At 36.3% G+C, this 5,716-nt stretch overlaps 1 pseudogene; it reads right to left on the minus strand.

The window, feature by feature from the left end:
• Positions 1-3,658: 3,658 nt before the first annotated feature.
• Positions 3,659-4,811, minus strand: LOC101971382 (high mobility group protein B1 pseudogene; annotated as a pseudogene).
• Between the last annotated feature and the right edge of the window lie 905 nt (positions 4,812-5,716).

Raw genomic sequence — 5,716 nt, forward strand, 5'->3', positions numbered from 1 at the left:
TATTTTTAAAAAAACCTTTGTTCCCCTGATTGAAAGAATCACATCCTCTGGGACAGGAGCTTCCTGTGCTTCTAATTTGCTAGCAAAGCAATAAAGCTTCTTTTTATTTTTTTCTCAAAAGCAAGCCCTTGTTATTGTATTAGCATTAGGGACAAGGACTGAGTTTTCAGTAAAAAGAGCACTTAAAATCTATTTTTAAATTGCATATTATGTACCACATTATATTCACCCATTCATTTGCTGATGAACACTTCAGTTGATTCCATTTTTAGCTATTGTGCATAGTGCTGCAATATACACAGGAGTGCAAATATCTCTTTGACACACAGATTTAATTTCCTTTTCTACCCAGAAGTGGGATTGCTGGGTCATAGGATAGTCTATTTTTAATTTTTTGAGGAAAATCCATATGTGTTTTCTCTGCGTTTGATCCCCCAACACTGAAATAAAAGGCATACAAATAAATAAATAAAATCTATTTTTTCTAGCAATTTTGAAATATGTAATGCAATATTATTAACTGATCACAACCATATGTAATAGATATAAAAAACTTATTCTTCCTGTTCAAACTTTGAACACTTTGGTCAATATCTCCCCGTTCCCTACCTTTATACCTTCACCCCTTGGAAACCACTATCATACCCCCTACTTCTATAAGTTCAACTTTTTTAGATTCCACTTACAGATTATGCCTTGTTTGTCTTTCTATGCCTGACTTACTTCACTTAGCATAATATTCTCTAGATTCACCCAAGTTTTTTCAAATCATAGAATTTCCTTGTCTTTTATAGCTGAATAGTTCTGCATTATGTATGCATATCACATATTCTACATTTATGTATCTGTCATGGACACTTAATTTTTTTATTTAAAAGATAACATTGTATGTATTTATCACCCACAACTTGATGTTTTGAGGTACATAAATGTAGTGGAATAGTTAACTCTAGCTAATTAACAAATGCATTACCTCACATAGTTGTCATTTTGTGGTGAAGGCATGCAACTCTTTGCATTATTCAAGACAACAATATATCCTAATTAACTATAGTCACCTTGCTGAAATAGTTTCTTGAATTCATTGATCCTAACTAACTGTAATTATGTATCCTTTGACAACCTCTCCCCATCCTTCCTTCCCTCCACTCTTCCCAGTCTTTGGTAACCTCAATTCTGTTCTCATTTTTCAGGAGATCAATGTTTTTAGATACTACATATGAGTGAGATCAAGAGTGCTTTTCTTTCTGTGTCTGACTTCTTTCACTTAACATAATGTCTTCCAACCTCTTCTGTGTTGTCACAAACAACAGGATTTACTTCTTTTTTATAGATTAATTATGTACCATTGTGTATATATACTACATTTTCTTCATTCATTTGTTGGTGAATACTTTGGGTGATTCCATTTCTTAGATATTGTACATAGTGCTGCAATATACATGCAAATATCTCTTTGACATACTGATTTCATTTCCTTTTCCACCCAGAAGTATGATTGCTACATTATAGGGTAGCTGTATTTCTGAGGAAACTCACTCAATACTGTTTTCAATAATAGCTGTACCAATTTACAATCTACAATCTCACCAACAGTGTGCAAGTATTGCCTTTTCTCCACATTTGTGCCAGAACTTTTTTTTTTTTTTTGGTAGAGAATTGAACCCAGGGGCACTTAACCACTGAGCCACATCCCCAGGCCTTTTATAATGTTTTATTTTGAGATAGAGTCTCACTAAGTTCTTAGGGACTTGCTAAATTGCTGAGGCTGGCCTAAAACTTGCAATCCCCCTGTCTCAGTGAGCTGCTGGGATTACAGGCATGCACCACCATGCCTGGTTTATCTTTTGTATTTTAATAGTAGTCATTCTAACAAGTATGATGTGATATCTGATTGTGATTTTAATTTGCATTTCTTTGATGATTATTGATGCTGAGTGTTTCTTCATGAATCTATTGGACATATTTGAAAACAATACTAAAATTCTTATTTACTTAGAAGCATTCAGAATATCAACAAAACAGCTGCAACTCTTTTTTTTTCTGCAATTACTTAGTAGTATTCAGTTAACAGAAAGCAACTATTTCGTGTAAGGTGTATCAGAGACAACTGAAGATGAAAAAGTTACTCTATCTATATATATAACTAATTTGTGCTATTTGTTCACCAAACAAGAACCTGCTTTAAATTTCCATGACAATTTAAAACCCACATACTGTGGTGGTTGTTGCTGCACATACCTGTAATCCCAGTGGCTTCAGTGGCTGAGGCAGTAGGATTGCAAGTACAAGGCCAGCTTCAGCAATTTAGCAAGTCCCTAAGCAACTTAGTGAGACCCTGTCTCAAAATTTAAAAAATAAATAAATAAAAAAGGTTTGAGGATGTGACACAGTGGTTAAGTGTCCCTGGGTTAAATCTCCAGTATAAACAAACATATTGCACCAGGCCTAGGGTATTGGCTATTGAAAATACCACCAATGCTTACCATCTCTAGCAGTCAGAGAAATGCAAATCAAAACCACCCTAAGATACCATCTCACCCCAGTAAGATTGGCAGCCATTATGAAGTCAAACAACAACAAGTGCTGGCGAGGATGTGGGGAAAAGGGTACTCTTGTACATTGCTGGTGGGACTGCAAATTGGTGCGGCCAATTTGGAATGCAGTATGGAGATTCCTGGGAAAGTTGGGAATGGAACCACCATTTGACCCAGCTATTGCCCTTCTCGAACTATTCCCTGAAGACCTTAAAAGAGTGTGCTACAGGGATACTGCTACATTGATGTTCATAGCAGCACAATTCACAATAGCTAGACTGTGGAACCAACCCAGATGCCCTTCAATAGATGAATGGATAAAAAAAAAATGTGGCATTTATACACAATGGAGTATTACACAGCACTAAAAAATGACAAAATCATGGAATTTGCAGGGAAATGGATAGCATTAGAGCAGATTATGCTAAGTGAAGCTAGCCAATCCCTAAAAAACAAATGCCAAATGTTTTCTTTGATATAATGAGAGCAACTAAGAACAGAGCAGGGAGGAAGAGCAGGGGGAAAAGATTAACATTAAACAGGGATAAGAGGTGGGAGGGAAAGGGAGAGAAAAGGGAAATTGCATAGAAATGGAAGGAGACCCTTATTGTTATACAAAATTACATATAAGAGGTTGTGAGGGGAATGGGGAAAAAAACAAGGAGAGAAATGAATTACAGTAGATGGGGTAGAGAGAGAATATGGGAGGGGAGGGGAGGGGGGATAGTAGAGGATAGGAAAGGTAGCAGAATACAACAGTTAATAATATGGCATTATGTAAAACAGTGGATGTGTAACCGATGTGATTCTGCAATCTGTATTTGGGGTAAAAATAGGAGTTCATAACCCACTTGAATCTAATGTATGAAATATGATATGTCAAGAGCTTTGTAATGTTTTGAACAACCAATAAAAAAAATGCTTAAAAGGAAAAAAAAAGAAAATACCACCAAGACAGGTCTACCTAAAGACACAGTTGAGAGCCTTTAGACCCTGCAGAGTTTAAAAGCATATTTCACACAGCCTTACATTTCATTTTTTTTTCTTTAAAAGCAGTGATCTGTATAGAGGGGATAAATGATGTTTTATAGACAAAGAAAAAATGCACTAGACTAACCAACTTAGTCATCATCTTCATTTTTATCTTCCTCTTCCTTGCCATCCTCTTTATCTTCCTTGTCTTCCTCCTTTTCCTTCTTCTTTCTTTACTTTTTATCCTTAGTAACCCTCTTTTTGGCTGTATCAAGCTTTTCTTTACCTTGATATGCAGCAGTATCCATTTTGCATTTTTCCTTCAGCTTGGCAGCTTTCTTATCATAAGGCTGCTTGTCATCTGCAGCAATGTTATTCAACATATTTCCCAATTTCTTTGCAACATCACCAAAGGATAGGCCAGGATATTCTCATTTGATTTGGGGACAATACTGAGAACAACACAAAGCCTTTTGAGTGCATTGGGACCCTTGAACATTTTAGCTTCCCCCTTTGGAAGGGATATAGGTTTTCCTTCCCTTTCACAATGGGCCTTGTCTGCCTTTGCCATGTCTTCAAATTGCCCTCTCTCCTTAGCAGATATGGAATTTCACCTCTCTGATCACTTCTTAGAAAATTCAAGATGCTGAATAAAGTATCTGAGTGCTTCTTGAGCTCCTTCTGGCGAGTTTACACACACACACAAAATGCATGTGATGAAATTTTGCTATTTGACTTCTTAAGGATCGCCTTTACCCATGTTTATTTATATTTCCTCAGCAAGGCACAGAGAAGTTGCCCAGTGTTATATTTTGGATATCAGATATACCCCCAAAAGCTCCTGTGTTAATGCAGGAATGTTCTGAGGTGAAATGATTGAATTGTGAGAGCTGTAACCTAATCAGTGCATCCTATTTTAAATAGGTTTGGAGTGGTAACTGTAGGTGGGTAGGACATGGCTAGAGAAGGTAGGTCACTGTGGATATACTCTGGAAGGGATCATCTTCCTTGAGGCCCTTTCCCCTTCTTTCTCTGCTTCCTGGCTGCCATAAAGTGAGTAGCTTCCCTCTGCCATGCCCTTCCACCATGAGGTTCTGCCTCCCCTTGGGCCCATAGGAATGGAGTAGGACAATCATAGCCTGAATCTGCAAAAACATGAGCCAAAACAAACTTTCTGTACCCTAAATTGTACTTTAAGGTATTTTTGTCACAGCAACAAAAAGCTGACTGACACCCAGCACCCATCCAGCGCTCACTTGCTCCAGTGCCATCTTTAAGGCGTTCAATGTCACTGATGGCCATCTGTATATCTTATTCTGAAATATCTGTTTTCCTATTTTAAAAATGGTGTTATTAGTTTTCTTATTATTGAGTTATTTGAGTTCTTTATGTATTTTGGAACTTAACCCATTTTAAGATATATGGTTTGCCAATACTTTCTACCAGTCCATTAACGGTCTCTTTATTCTATTGTTTCTTTTGCCATACTTTTTAGACTGATGCAATCCTGTTGTCTGTTTTTGCTTTTGTTGCTTGTGATTTTAGGGTCATATCCAAAAAATAATATCCCAGACCAATGTATTGGAGCTTTTCCTCTAAGTTAACTTGTAGTAATAATTCCAGGTTTTACATTTAAATCTTTAGTCCATTTTAGCTGATTTTTTTATAAGGTGAAAGATAAGGATTCACTTTTTTTCTTCTGCATGTGGATATACAGTTTATTGAAAAATTCGTCCTTTTCTCATTGTGTGTTCTTGGCACCTTTATAAAAAAAATAAATTGGCCATAAATGTGTGAGTGCATTTCTGGGTTCTCTGTTATGTCCCATTGTTTGATGTGTCTATTTTAATGCCAATATTATGCTGTTTTGATTACTCTAGTTTTTTTTTTTTTTGCTCTAGATTACTCTGAATTCAGACAATTTCTTTCCCACATTATAATAAGATCACTTTTTTCTCCAGTTTTCTATAACATGCTCTTCATTCCTGAAACTTCATCAGAATGTCCTTTACCATTCACATTTCTGTCAATATTCTGTTTATCACCACTTAGATATTCTCTAAGGTTACAGCTGTCCTCTTTTACCAGAATCTTCCTTACTGTCCTTTCATGACAATATAGGCTTTTTCTATCCTGCACCACAGCATTCTTCCATCTTCTACTCATTTTCTAGTTCCAAAGCCAGTTTCACAGTTTTAGGTATTTGT

This window comes from Ictidomys tridecemlineatus, chromosome X, assembly GCF_052094955.1.
Source record: "Ictidomys tridecemlineatus isolate mIctTri1 chromosome X, mIctTri1.hap1, whole genome shotgun sequence".
Taxonomy (NCBI): domain Eukaryota; kingdom Metazoa; phylum Chordata; class Mammalia; order Rodentia; family Sciuridae; genus Ictidomys; species Ictidomys tridecemlineatus.